The 15,229-nt window shown below is 46.3% G+C and overlaps 1 protein-coding gene across 8 annotated transcripts in view; it reads left to right on the top strand.

Moving 5' to 3' along the window:
• Window positions 1-3,196: 3,196 nt before the first annotated feature.
• NOD1 (nucleotide binding oligomerization domain containing 1) overlaps window positions 3,197-15,229 on the top strand; it is a 67,878-nt gene continuing 55,845 nt past the window's right edge. For 7 of the 8 annotated variants that reach the window (XR_012512191.1, XM_010345712.3, XM_074379654.1 and 4 more), the window contains exon 1: window positions 3,199-3,311. The gene's annotated coding sequence lies outside the window, so the exon portion shown is untranslated. Of the gene's footprint in view, window positions 3,312-15,229 lie in introns of all 8 variants that reach the window. The other variant, XR_012512192.1, reaches the window with a different exon arrangement.

Below are 15,229 nucleotides of genomic sequence, written 5' to 3'. Positions count from 1 at the left end.
TCCTCTGGGTGTTGGCAGAAACCGTGTGTGGAGTCTGGACTTAAATCCCATCTGGCAGTAATAGTGCGCCTGGCCCTTCCTGCTGGCTTGGGATCAAAGACCAAGTAAAGAGTCAGGGTTTTCACTACCTCTCAGTGGTAACTAAGCCACTCTTTTTGTGGGGTTAGTGGAGGTCACATGGTAAGCAGTAACAAAGCATTCCCACTCCCAGCCAAGAAAGTATCATTAGAGAACTAGTGGGCAGTTGAAACTCCCACCCTTCCTTCATCAGTAACAAGGTGCATCTGCCCCACCCACTTTGGTGACGACAGCAACTGAGCGGAAACCTGAAATTCTACCCTCACCTGGCAGTATTGGAGCAGTGCCCCCCCCCCACTTTTTCCTGCTGAAGTGGTTTCAGAGTAAGCCAGCTAAAATAGTAAATTTAAATAAGATTTAGAGTCTCATAACAATCTTCAAAATGCACAGGTTTTGACTGAAAAATCACTCATTCCAAGAACCAGAAAGATCTCAAATTAAATGAAAAAAGACAATCAGTAGATGTCAAAACTGAGATAACATGAGAATTATCTGACAAAGATTTTAAAGCAACCATCGTAAAAATATTTCAGTGAGCAATGAGGAACATGCTTGAAACAAATGAAAAGATAGAAAGTCTTGGCTAAGAAATAGAAGACATAAAGAAGAACCAAATGGAACATTTAGAACTGAAAATATATAATAACTGAAACTAAAGACTCAACAGATGGGCTCAACAACAGAATGGAGGGGGCAGAGGGAACAATCAGGGAAATGGAAAGATAGAACAACAGAAACCATCCAGTTTGAAAAACAGACGTAAAATATACTTGGGGGAAAATAAAACTAAGAGAGCCCTAGGGACCTGTGGGACAGTAGTAGACGATCTAATGCTTGTGTCATGGGAGGGTCAGCAGAAGAGAAAAGGCAGGCTGAGAAAGTACCCAAATAAATAATGACGAACATGTCCCAAGTTTGGCAAAAGATATAAACCTACAGACTCAAGAAATGGAGTGAACCCCTAACATGAAGAAATCCACACCAAGCTACATCATAGTTAAACTTCTGAAAACTAAAGACGAAAATTCTTAAGAACACCAAGAAATGGCACCTTATCTATAGGAAAAAAAGCTGTTCAAATGACACCAGATTTCTCATCACAAACTGTGGTGTCTCAAAGGAAGTGGCACATTTTTCAAGTGCTGAAAGAAAAGAACCATCAACTTAGAATCCAGTGAAAATAGCCTTTGAGAATGAGGGAGAAATCAAGATACTCTCAAATGAGGGAAAATGAATAAAATGTCTTGCCAGCATGGCTGAAAGGAGTTCTCTAAACAGAAAGGAAATAATAAATACAGGAACCTTGGGACATCAGAAAGGAAAAAAATGATCACGATGAGCAAAAATATGGGTAAATGCGATAGACTTTACTTCTCTTTGAGTTTTAAAAATATGTTTGATTGTTGAAGCAGAAGCTGGAACACTGATGGTTGTAAATATATGTAAAATTACTACTTTAAGAGATTATCAAAAGGGGAGAGAGTTAAGGGAAATAAGTTTTCTGCACTTTATTTGAACTGGTAAAACAATGATACCAGTAGACTGAAAAATTCTATTCAAAGTCACCCCTCTGCTCACTGAGATAAATGCATATCTGATTGCCTCCTTTGGAGAGGCTAATCAGAAATTCAAAAGGATGCAACGTTTGTCTGTCACCTACCTGTGACCTGGAAGCTCTTCCTGCTTGAGTTGTCTCGCCATTCCAGACCAAACCAATGTTCATCTTACAGATATTGATTGATATCTCATGTCTCTCTAAAATGTGTAAAACCAAACTATGCTCTAACCACCTTGGGACATGTCATCAGGCTGTGTCACGGGTGAGCATCCTCAACCTTGGCAAAATAAACTAAATTTCTCTCTCTCTCTCTGTCTCTCTGTGTCTCTCTCTCTCTCACACTCGCTCTCCTCCTCCCTCTTTCCTTTTTTTCAACCCTTCCCTCCCCTCCTCTTCCCTTCCCTTCCTTCTCTTTTGAGATGGGGTCTTGCTCTGTGGCCAGACTAGAGTGCAGTGGCATGGTCTTGGCTCACTGCAACCTCTGCCTCCCAGGTTCAAGTGATTCTCCTGCCTCAGCGTCCCCAGTAGCTGGGGATTACAGACACCTGTCACCGTGCCTGGCTAATTTTTGTATTTTTAGTTGAGATAGGGATTCACCATGTTGGCCAGGCTGATCTCGAACTCCTGACATGATCCACCCACCTCGGCCTCCCAAAGGGCAAAATAAACTTTCTAAATTAATTGAGACTGCCTCAGATATTTGGAGCTCATATATCCTAGCCATCATTCTGGCGCTTACAAGTTGGCACATTTGATCCCATGAACTAACGTTTGAGTTTCACTTTTGGTTTAAGAACATACTTTCTGTTTATCAGAAGGCAGCCTCTGATGGGAATGTTAATGCTCACAAGCATTAGTGGCTGTATGATTGAATGTACTTCTTCAGTGTGAGTAAGTGACAACTTTCTGTAGCATCGATATGCCTCATGGAGACGTTCCCCATTCAAAACGTTTTAAAACTATTTTATTGGGGACATTTATTAGCATGTTGAAAACTCCTTTACAAGTTATTACAGCATATGCATAGAACATAAAATGTGCACTGCCAAGAACAAATTTAAGGATAGGAAGACAATCTGATTTTTTTCCTTACCTATAAATTGAAATGTATGCAGTGTTATTAAAATTTGATTAAGCTGGAGTTCATCAGGACCACGTGTCATGTTTTAACAAGAGTTTCCCTATCACGTCCAGGCGTTGGCTCTGGTTGCAGGCGCTGAGTCGGCACTTTTAGGGGGACGGGCCTGGCACTTCGGCACCACGAATTCCCAAATGTGTCACCCCTGAGCGGACTCGGGCCTGCCCACAGGGCCCCGAGGCCGCTCCCCCTCCGCACCGGGCGCCCCTCTGCGCGCAGCTTCTCTCGACCCAGCCGGAGTCTGGGATCTTAGGCACCCAATCGCCCCAGAGCCGGCGGCAGCACCGCGGGCCCCGCCTTGACCGCCGCCGCCCGCCCGCGGCCTCTCCCAGCAGCCTGCAGGCTCTAGGGCGCGCCGACAGAGGGCGCGGCTGGGGCTGCCGTGGCGGCCAGTTCCCGTTCCGGGACCGCGAGGCGGCCGCCCCAGCCCCGCCCCTCCCTCGCGCAGCTGCGGGCGCAGAGCCTTCCCGGGCCGCCGCGCGCACGGGGCTCCTGTCTTGCTCCCAGCGGCTGCGAAGTCTCCAACCTGGCGGCCAAGTAAGTCCCAGAGACTGGGGATTCGCGCGGGGCAGACGCTTTCTGGGGCTCCTGGGCGAGGGGAGGCGGGGTCTGCGTGCGGGCGGAAAGCTGCGCGGCTCTGGAGGAGCTCTGGGTGGAACCAAGCGGAGAAACCCGCGAGTTTGAAGAGTGTAGCCAAAGTCGAGAGGGAGGAACGTCACCGTCAGCAGAATCGTTTATCCACTGTGGTCTAAGGCAGGGGTTCGCAGCACCTTGAAACCACCTGCGGAGCTTTTAAAATCCAGATGTCCAGGCTGCACCCTAGATCAGTTCCATCACAATCTCACGGAGTCAGACCCAGGCCTCCTTTGCTTTTAAAAGCTCCCCAAGTGATTCCAATCTGCAGCCAGAGTTGGGTGAAGATTGCAATCACCAGTGACCGAAGGTTGGAAGGGCAGACGGGCCTTCATGGAGTCCTGCCTGCAGACGGCACAGCTGCTCCCAGTGTCCTGCTTGGTCCAGGGGACAGGGCGAGAACTTCCCTTGGATTTCATGGTCCACAAAGTCGGGAAATGAGACAATGCTTGGCAAGGTCGCCTGAATATCACATTCAAAAAAGCCTCCAGTGTGCGCGGTGGTTTTGGCACATTGTGAAAAACATAGGAAATGACAGATGATGATGTTCCATTGGCTCTGCATTCTGGGAAAGGCTGCGGTTGTTGGTGTTTGAAATTAAGTCTGGGGAAGCTAGTAAACCCACGGCCTTGATGACTTCTGGCCTTTCTACTTTAAGGGTGAAGCCATAAGCTGTGCTTGCCAAAGGGTGGGATTTGTTCTCCCTCAAAGCCCTCTGTTGAAGAATAAACTATCACCTTCTGGGAAAAGTAAGAGTAACTCCACCATGCATCTTAGAAAGAAGTAGATTCCCTGTTCTCACCCAGACGTAGATGCCAGGGGCCAGATAGCTGAATTCTAAGCAAGCCAGGCATCGACAAAGTACAGACTTCTACCGTATATGCCAGACAAATGAGCAAGCTGTGCTGAAAACACACAGCAGAGTGGTAGAAGGGTGGTCTTTCAAAGATTGCAAGAGTGGGTTTTGTTTTTGTGGAATGGAGAAGTTCACGCTTTGGAACCCATCAAATCTGGGTCTATGCTGTGACTTTGGGCAAGTTCCTTGATGTCTCTAAGCCCGTCTTCCCACCTGTAAAATGGAGATAAAGAGCAACTGTCTCCCAAGGCTAGCATAGTCCAGCGAGATGATGTGCATCACACACCTGCTAGGCGGGAGCGGTGGCACGTGCTCTGGCAGGGGCAGCTACCAGATATTGGAGTGGCAGTTCGTGCCCACCAATTGTTTACTTAGTACAGACATTATGAGGGAGAATGTTTGTCTGTAAAACGTCCCCTTCAACGCCCCATTCCTTCCCCTGCCCTGCTGCCCTGCTGCCCTGCTCAGGGCCTTGGCATGCTTTAAGTCTGGGATCTTAGGCACCAAATCCCCTCACTCCCCCAGGGCGTGTTAATGGCGTTGGAATACAGTTTTACTGCATGTGATAGGAATGAATATTTTTACGCACACACACAAAAGCTGTTCTTAATCTTGAAACTTCTTCCCTTCTGTTGTCACATATATGTTTTTAAATGGCTTTCCAAGAAAGCTGGGCTGTGGTCAGGGTCTCAGAATTAGTGTATGTGCACACACACGCGTGTCGCTCCCTGCTGGCAACATCCTCAGCCCACACCCTTGGTGTTTCTGTTTTGCTCCCGACTCTTGGCCTAGGGACAGTGAATCTTTCTTCAGTGACCAAGGACAGTTAGGGATCTGAGGAAGGGAGACCCCAAATTCTACAATTGCTGACGCCTGTAGCTCAACCGGAGCTTTACCCTGGTACATGCTCTGTACATCACGGATGGTTACTTCGATCCGAATAGCAGTGCTGTTTAGATTAGACATCAGAAATTGGAAGAGTGGAGTAAGGTAGATAAAGATCAAGTGTCTTTCTAGTGTATGTGTGATCACGGATACTTGCTTACACAAGACTATTAAAGTCGTCTCTTATCCAAATAAAAGGATTCAATATTTGTTCAAAATCTAAGATATGAACGTAGGATTTAAGGTTTATGTTACTACTTTCTTCTATCATTCTTATTATTGGGGGGATTGTTTTTAGGCAAGAAGAAATTAGAAAAGCTAAAATATATACTTAGGCTGAATTTTTGTCCTGCAGAAGCTGTAGGTATTTTGCCAGTTTTCAGAAGTCCTTTTTTATCTTCTGGGGACAGTCAGTTGCATGCCACACAACGGGCCTCCTTTGGTCTATCCAAAAGATCTGAACTTATTTCTAGAAAAACTCTTTAGTGTGTCAAATACTCGTTGAGGGCAAGTGTTGTTTCTAAACTTGACTCCTGTGGTGACAGGGGAGTAGTCACTGGCAGGTGAGTTCGTTGATGCTTTTTACCCATACTGGCAAGTGTGTCCAGTCATATATCGCTAAGACGTCCTGGCTTGAACTCTTATTTAAACATGTGTTTTATCTGGAACTGCCACAGACAAAACTGTGGGCAGAGAGATTCCAGTGCAGAGTTGGCCAAGGCAGGCATGCCCGCCACCCCTTCCCTTGCCATTCTGTCTGTCTCTGGAGCCATTGAGCCAACCGGCAATGGTGCCACTCTGAAGGGATCTTACCTTGGTCCTCTACTGGGGCAGAGTTCCCTGATGAGGGATGCACGTCCTTAGACCCAACAAGGCAATTTTGTATCCTACTGCATTGAAATTAAAAGTGACTCTCTAGTAGACTGCCATGTCAGAATTTGTTTTACTGAAGTGTCCTTTTCATCCAAATTATAGAGCACTGTAGTTTAAAGAACAAACAGGTCAATGGAAGGGCCCAGATAATTGCAAAGTGAGCACCAGATTAGTGCCAGGTTTTGGCAGATTCAGATTTTAATAAACCGTGAACATTCACCATGATTGTATTTGTTTCAGAAAGTTGATGTCCCTTGGCCTTCTGTTCTGTCGTTGCCACCATACGGGTGAGGATCAGAATTGGGAGGATGGAGTCACTTGGTGGATATTTGCAGAGCCATATGCAACCGTGCCTGGCTTAGCAATATGATAGCAGAGCTGAGAGAAGATGATTTACTTGGGAGAGTATTTCTTTTCTAATTCCCCCAAAATTAAAGGTCTAATGAGTAAGAGCTTCCCATGCTTCTTGTAACACATGCCCGGGTTACTGCCTATGACCTCAAAACCAAACCTTCTTGGAAGGAACTGAGGGAAAGCTAGGCTTTTTTGGCAGGGGCTGTCCTAACCGCTTACAACACAGGCCCCTTCAGTGAGTGGGCCGTTCCCGGACTCCATTCAACAAAGCTGGTGTTTTATACTTAAGTGAAAGCATTCATGTTGAAGATTTCAAGTGGAGATGTGAGACCTATAACATACACCAGACAGGCAGGACTGAAATGGAAGGGATAGTGGGTTTCGGAATCAGAACCAGGACCAAGTTCCTATTTAGTTCCTTAACTCAGGGGTCCCCAATCCCTAGGCCTTGGATGGGTACCAGTCAGTGGCCTGTTGAGAACTGGGCCGCACACCTGTGGCAAGCAAGCATTACCACCTGATCTCTGCCTCCTGTCAGATCAGTGGTAGCATTAGATTCTCATGGTGGGGGGAAGGGGAACCCTATTGTGAACTGCGAGGTTGCATTCCTTATGACAGTCTAGTGCCTGATGATCTGAGGTGGAACAGTTTCATCCTGAAACCATCTACTCCTTGCCCCCACTCCCCTGTGAAAAAATTGTCCGTGGAAAAATTGTCTTCCATGAAACCAGTCCCTCATGTCAAAAAGGTTGGGGATCACTGCCTTAACTTACTCTGTGACCTTAACCAAGATCCTTGGCCACTCCTGTGTCCTCCTGTGTAAAATACTTACAATAATGCTTTCCTTGCTAGGTAGTTTTCAGTATTTGATGAGCTAATCTATGTAAAGTGCTTAGCACATCACCATCCTCTAGTAAGTCACGACGATGATGATAAAGAGGATGATGATGAAGGTTCCGGGGCTGGTCTGCCCATCTCCTAGTTGTGTGACTTCACATAAGGATTTTAAATATATATATATATATATATATATATATATATATATATGTATTATACACGTATATATACATATATTTTTTTGAGACGGAGATTCACTCTTGTTACCCGGGCTGGAGTGCAATGGCGCGATCTCGGCTCACCGCAACCTCCACCTCCCGGGTTCAGGCAATTCTCCTGCCTCAGCCTCCTGAGTAGCTGGGATTACAGGCACGTGCCACCATGCCCAGCTAATTTTTTGTATTTTTGGTAGAGACGGGGTTTCACCATGTTGACCAGGATGGTCTCGATCTCTTGACCTCGTGATCCACCCGCCTCGGCCTCCCAAAATGCTGGGATTACAGGCATGAGTCACTGTGCCCTTCATCATGAGCCTCAGCTTTTGAATCTGTAAAATGGGCTAACTCTGCCTATCTGGAAAGATTGCTTTGAGGCTTGATTTAAGTAAAACGATGACAGGTCTGATCTGGTAGACACTACATGAGAATAGTATTTCCGTAGACTACCTGTGTCGCACACTAGTCTAAGAGCTTAGCGTTTTTGTTGTTTGTTTTTAGCTCATTTTATCTTCCCAACGACCCTATGCAGTGGTTATCATTTCCCTGTTTTACAGAGGAGACAACTGAGGCTCAACAAGGTGAAATAACTAGCCTAAAGTCCATCCCAGGACCTGAAGCAGAGTCCCTGTTCTTAACCACGGGCTCAGGTGCTCAGTGATACCCTGTACCTGCTTACTCTACCTCCCTCCTGAAGCCCACCTCCTGCCATTAACGGACAGTGGTGCTTATGCTCTGTGTAGGGCCATGTTTCTGGAAACAGAGCCCCTGCTTCCAAAGAGCAGCTTACTTAGGAAGCGAAAGTGGCAATTCACTCCTCCGGTCCCTCCTCCCACCCCCAGGTAACTTTAAACTTCACCCATTGCTTAGGCTGGTTAATCTGATAGCAACTAAAAAAAACCCGTAAAACAAAAATATCTGATCCTGGTATTGACTAATATTTTGGGTGGGAGACAAATGTCTGTTTTGAGATAAATGTCATCTTGAGGCACTGAGGTTGTTAGCCCGTGAGTAATAAAACATGCCTACGCCAGACATGTGGGGGGTGTCTGGGAGACAGAAACCAGGCCTAGGAGAGCCTGGGTTGAGACTCAGAGGGGAACAGCAACAGTATTGAAAACAGTATCACATCGAAGGGGCGGTGGTCTGTTCTAAGTCCACCACCTTTTTTGACATTCCTTACTCATCTCTCCTGTCCTTTCCCCAGTGGCTTTTACCTCTTCTTGAGTTCTGGCAATCTTCCCTGAGGTCTGGGTCAGTGGAATTTGGGGGCTCAGAAAGGCAGATTCTCAGTGGAATGAGCTGTGGCTGCTTTAGTCTTTCTGATAATGAGGTGGCAATTGTTTTTCTGGCTTCCTGTGGGTATGAACTGCTCCGTTGGCCCCCTACCCTGGTGTGGAAGGCTGTTAGAAAGCTATCTGTAGCCCTTGGTTCCTCCTGGCTCTTTTGGGCTTCAACTCTGCGACATGTTAATACAACAAATATTATCAGAAAGTCTTGCTGGTGCCAGGAGTCCTCTAAGTACTTGGATTATAGCAGTGAATGAAACAGACCCAGTCGCTGGCCATATGGAGTTTGTAGGCTGGGGGTTGGGGAGAATGTCTTAGCTTGGGTTGCTAAAACTATCATAGACTGGGGAGCTTAAGCAACAAACGTCCATCTCTCACAGTTGTGCAGGCTGAAAGTGTGAGATCTGGTTGCCAGCATGGAGGTTTAGTGAGGACCTTCTTCCTGGTTTGTGAAAGAGGTCTGTCATGTCTCTTCCCATAAGGGCACGAATCCCATCATTGGAGCTCCATCCCCATGACCCTATTTAAACCTATTCACCTCCCAACAGCCCTGCCTGCAAACACCATCACATCAGGGGTTCTCCCTCACCGTATGATCTTTGGAGGTACACAAATATCAGTCCATAAGTGGGAGGTTAGGGCAGTAAGCTCACATCATTATAACTTGTGGAATGTGCTTGAAGTGAAAACAGCAGCATGTCATGAGACAGAAGATCAGAGTGGTCTAGAATTGAGAGTCTGGGGACGCCTCTCAAGGAATGAGCCTTTGCAACTAGGACTTGGGATGAAAAAAGGTGTGAAGCATGCTGGATGCAGGAAACAGTGGGTTCAAAGACCGGGAGGTGGATGGGAAGGATGTGGGTGTGCTGAGTGGCTGGCGTGGTACGGCCCAAGCCAGGAGGATACAGAGCTAAATAATAGGCCACACTCAGGCCAAGCAGGGCCTCCTGGGCTGGGTAAGGATGTGGGGTTTTATTCTGAAGTGCGGAAGGAAGCTATGGAGGAATTGTCCCTCCTGACTTTTCCGTCATTCATAATATATAAGAAGAAGATGATTGGCCACCTCTATTTATTCAGGTAATCAATAGTCTCTTATTGAGCTTTATAAACCTTGTCTTAGTGTGTGAAACAATTCTGGAGATTCTGGTTTTCCATCTCCAGATGAGGGAACTGAGGCTCAAAACAATGAAAAGAACGCAGGAGGAGGATTTGGAGCCAGGTCTGCGCAGCCCACAGCACCTGCTCTGTAGTTTTCTGAGATAGATGAGTGTAAATGGGTGTGGGCCTTCTAGGCACCCGGCGTCCTTCATCAGGAGCCTCGGTGGATGGACTAGGGTGGAGTCCAGTCCTTCCCGGCTCCTTGGAAACAGAAACAAAAGACCCCAAAGATTGGTGGGGCGTTGGGCATGTACAGGTCGGTGGGTCAGAATCTGCAAGCACAAAATGTCAGGGCCCCTTGGCTAAGGGAAGGGCTGTCAGATTTTCATGCTAGTCTGTTCTGCTCTTCCTGGCTGTTGCCCAGAAGTCCCAAAGGGGGTGCCGTCCCTGCTCCGATCGCCTTTGAAAACCTGAATTCATCATTTGCATGTACTTGGGAGGCCAAAGGTTTGGAAAAAAGAAATTCTTTATTGGGAGCTTTCAGGTCACAGGAAAATCCTCCACTGTGCGGGGCCCACATCCTCAGCACCACGTGCTGGCTGCTTTGGGCTTCTGCGCTGACCCTGCTTCTCCTTTCTTGCTGTGAAGTAGTCATGAGGTTGCAAAGCCACATGTGTTACAGGGCAGGTGTATCTTGGCTGGTTGGGCGTGCCTACTCCTTAACGTGAATAATTGTTCATTATTCAGCTATCAACAGTTACTCTGTTATTCTCTCCCCTTGGTGAGGGGAGAGAGCAGTCCAGGCCCAGGGGTGCAGTCCCTGGGACAGGTGGTTAAGGGGTTATGGCTCTGTCATCATCTCAACCTCTTCTTGCCACTCAAGGTCACCGCACATAAATCCCTGGGTACTCTCCCACTTAGCACTGTGACAGGTTTGTGCCCCAGGTGCTTGCTGACTCTGGATACATGTTCAGTGGGGTTAGTAAAAAAGCCTTCAGCTAAGTAAGCATTTTGGCCAGCCATCAGCAGAGTGTTTATTCGCTGCAGGCCTGTTTTCAGTTCCCACTTCGGTAGTGACTAATCTATTTTGTTCTTGTGGAGTGCTTTTCATTTGATAAGCCCCAGACACTTTCTGTGTCAGTTCTAAATGCCATCTCCAGATGTCCTCCAGCTTTTAGATCGGCCACTTCTGTGACACTTTCCTCTGCATAAACACTTCAGCCCTCTCACAGAGTTCCAGGAAACAGGTTTCCGCTTTGAGGCTCTGTTGTTTTCTGTTGACTTTATTCATTAAGATATTTTTATTCAGTGGCCCCCTCAGAGATAAATATCAAGTGCAGTGTTTTTGGAACTTTGTTTTTCAAAGCCTGGAGAAAACCAAGAAAATGTCATGCAGTAGGTAATTAAGTACCAAGTGGTCACACAGGCAATGCTTTGGACATTGACAGCTGGGCTCTGGTTAACCTTTTAAAGACAGCAGTGAAGATAAATGCCTTAGAGCAATAGAAAATATTGGTGATGGAAAATTGAATTTATTCACCAATAAACTTGGTAAGTGACATCCCCTAGGTGAGCCTGTGAATTATGGAAACCCACATATCAGTGGACATGATGAAGCACCTGCTATACGCAGTGCGCCAGGCAGATTCATTCATTCGGTGGTTTCTATCTGGCATCCTCTGTGTGCTAGAGATCCGGTGACTCACCAGAGGGACCCCCTCCCCTATCATCAGTGCTGGCCTTGAAGATGGCAGATGGAAATGCCGGCCTAGGCTGCCCTCTCATGGGTCATGGCCAGTGCTTACTACGTGACTGGTGCTGTTCTAAACACCGTATGTGTATTGACTCTTTACATGCTCACAGAGATCCCTGTGTGAGGTAGGTACAGTTATTATCTGTACTTAAAGAGAAGAAAACAGAAGCACAGAAGGGAGCATTCTTTATCCAAGTCACATAGCTGGTGATTGGAACCAGATAGCCTGGCTTTAGAGTCTGTGCCCTTCACTGTCACTACCAACCAATGTGAAAGGAAAATAATCAACTTAGGACAGAGAGTCCCACATCCTCATAGGGAGGTGGGGATAGAATACCATGGGCCTTCCCAGCAGAAAGAAATGGGCTTATGAGACGTTGCTCACCACCTGTGCGAGTCTGACATGCAGACCCTGACTCAGTGATGGATGAATAAATGCACTCTCACACATGACAGCAATACCAGTGGGCTAGGGATGGCTGTTGGCTGCTTTCAGAGGGTGAAATGCAACCCATCGACCAAGACCCTCTGTCCATCCACACTTTTATTCATAACAGAGGTTCTAAGTTAACACACTTGTAGATAATTAACATGATTAAAAGGGTGGTTTTATGACTGGTAAAAGCTTTAGGTTCTGGGGCCCAGAGGAAATACTATTAACAGGTAATTCCCCTTTGATCCTCCCTAGAGAGGGCCACCCAGCACAAAATTAACATGAGTAAACGGAGTGGAGACAAATGGGTGTGGGGTCAGGCCTTTGATCTTCTCTATCTCTTTCCTATGCCTTCAACCTGCCTCAATAAAACCTTTTGGCCTTTCAGAAAGTTTGAGACTAATCTAGAACTTTTCCTAAATATTTTCTGTAATATTTTGCCAGCCACCCCAAGTGAATTCTAGCAGGCTTAGGGAAGGGACAGAGTGAGGTAGGAACCCTAACCCTTTTCCCGTTCTGACAGGTGTCATCCCTGCTGGGGGGATGGAGAAAATGTTTGGCTACTAAGGGGGCTACCCTGGCCGGAAGTAGACAAAAGAAGCAACTGTCTCGGAGCCAGGAGACTTGGATGCGGGTTTTGATTGATCCAGACAAGTCCAGGGCCCTGCCCAGGGCCTCAGTTTTCTCATCTCTAAAATGGGTGGCTTGGACAACATTCTGTTTGACTTCAAGAGCCCAGGATTTCAGCAGACAGGGTAGGAGCTGGCTCTGTGCACTCTGAACAGGGTTTCCTGACCAGAAGAAGATGTTTGGCTATGTGAGATGTGGGGGCAGGCACTGGACTTCCCAGAAGGCCCTGGCAGCTGTGCAAGGACTTGTGCATTCCACTGCCGTCCCTCCCCAATGCTGACGTTGGCTGTGTCTGCATTCCTTCCTTTGTAGGCAGGGTGGCGTGTCTGTGTGTCTCGGGCTCACCCTATAAGGTACTTTGTATGAGAGAGAGAGGGAGGTAGACGGAGAGAAGAGGGAGTAGAGAGGGGAACAAAGTGAGGAGGGAGAAAGGAGGTACCAAGAAGGACTGACTTCCATGTGCTTTCAAATTCTGAGGGATTTCAGTGCTTTCAGCTACTTAAAGTCCATGAGCGTTAATGGAGTTAAAAAGCTTCCAAAAATAGTTGTAGCTTCATCCATCTGCTAAATTTTCTCGAGTCGGCTGTCCATAGTGTTCTGGTATAGCAGAGGCACACATGACCAGGCTTGTTTTCCGTGTTAAGTTCCTTAAGAAATTGTAAACCAAGCAAGAAAAACTTACAACAAAAACACAGATTGTCGTGGATCGTGCAGCAGGAAGAGTAGGACCCCGTTTGAGCAGACCAAGTTTGTGTGTTCTCCGTGCAGCTCTGCTGAAGCTGTGTAAAAGGTGCTTGGTGCTGGCTCCTGCCAGATGCTTTTGGCGTGGCTTCATCTGCCCAGCTTACCGCTGGGTAACTTGCAGAATGATGAAACCTGTTCCTCATGTCATCGCCGCATTCCTGAACATCCACACAGTGCATGCCAACAATAGAGTATACTTATCTTCTTTACTTGTGAAACTGTGGAGCCTGTGGATTAAATTCACCAAAATGAATCATATTCAAGAGAAGTCATTTCCCAAAGGAGAATTCAGATGTGGTCCCCACATTCACGGATATATGTGTGCAAGTTATGCTGGGGGTCAGGTCCGCAGAGCCCACTCTAATTGACATTTGTAATCTGGGTTATGTCACCTCTGAGGTAGGCAGGAGGTGGGCAGGGAACGATGGCTTTAACTTCGTTCATTCAATAAATGAATATTTGTTATCCATTCCCATTGTCCAGGATGGCGGTGGGCAGAATAAACATTCTGCCGTATAAGTCTGCCATATAAACTTCTGCCATAGAAGTCCATATTATGTATGGCAGGTTGTGGCTTTACCAGAGATGGCATTTGCTGGTTAAACTTTAGTGATAGATATGTTTTTAACAGAAACAGAAAAAGAAACGGAACTAGTTTCCTTGGTAATAATAACCATTTGGGTTTGCAGCTGATACTGGCTGGGAAAATGTGAGGCCCCTTTGACATCATCCATTTGCTGCTGAGAAATCAAAATTAAAATATCAGTCAGTGTCAGAATGTTCCAGAAGGCAGCTGAGCTGCTAATGTTTTCAAGTGTTCAGAGGTATGTGTTATATGAAAAGGAGAGGAAATGCAAGATGAAGGAAATGAAACATTTGGCAATCACTGAGCGCTTCTTCAGTGTAGTATTTCTTGTGGCTCTGGGATTTTAAAAATCCACTTGAAAGCCAGTATTGTTGACTTGGGCTCTGTACTATTTTTGTGGGGACTGATTTTTCACTTTATATTCCTTATTTCTAACCAGGCTTAATGGTCATACCCTAAGTTGAATGCCTTCTACTAAATTTTAAACAAAGTATAACTGTTCCCATCCAAAATCCCATCAGATTTACTGTGATATTTTCCCAAAACAGGAAGAGCTTTTTATTTACTTCCAGGTGCACAGAAAGTGTTTAACGTCGCATCTGCGCTTGCTTGGTCTGAAGGGACCGTCGTTTAGTTTAATGAAGACTGAGCATTTTCTCTCCAGGGCAGGTGGGCCCTTTGGGTTGAAAGTTCCTCAGAAGAAGGCAGTCGCTGAGAACGTTGTGCTGGCCTGACTCAGGGTATCCTGAGACGCCCTAATGATGAAAAGGCTCTAAAATAATGTCATCATGCAAGTGTATAGCCTTCTCATAAAAATTAGGAATCAAAGTACTACCCTCCTCCTGGCATCCTCTCCCTTTCTAGAATTAATTTTTATTCTCACACAGTGTGTCTTCTCACAGGTAGTTTTCTTTGCATTTATGTTCGCAGACGTATGCCTACAGAAAATGTGGAGTGTTTTGTATATTTGCAGGACAGGGGATATGGGCAAGCTGTATACATGTTTTTATACTCTATTTTTCTTTCTGCAGCTTGCATTTTTCAAGTGACAAGATGTCTTAAGGATCTTTCTATGTCAGTACATACAGCTCCGTCATGTTCTTTTTCGTCACGGATCTGGTTGGCTTTTAAGGGCACCCACCCAATGATTCTAACAGAAATGATGACTGTGGTTCTGTGGGGCCAAGGCAGGGGTGGAGTAGGGTGGCAGGACCAGGGCCCCAACACAAGTTGGGAGCAGGCGAATGCTATAACCTGAGGACAAAGGAA

This window comes from Saimiri boliviensis, chromosome 10, assembly GCF_048565385.1.
Source record: "Saimiri boliviensis isolate mSaiBol1 chromosome 10, mSaiBol1.pri, whole genome shotgun sequence".
NCBI classification, from domain to species: Eukaryota; Metazoa; Chordata; class Mammalia; order Primates; family Cebidae; genus Saimiri; species Saimiri boliviensis.
This window is presented reverse-complemented; position numbering and strand designations above follow the sequence as displayed.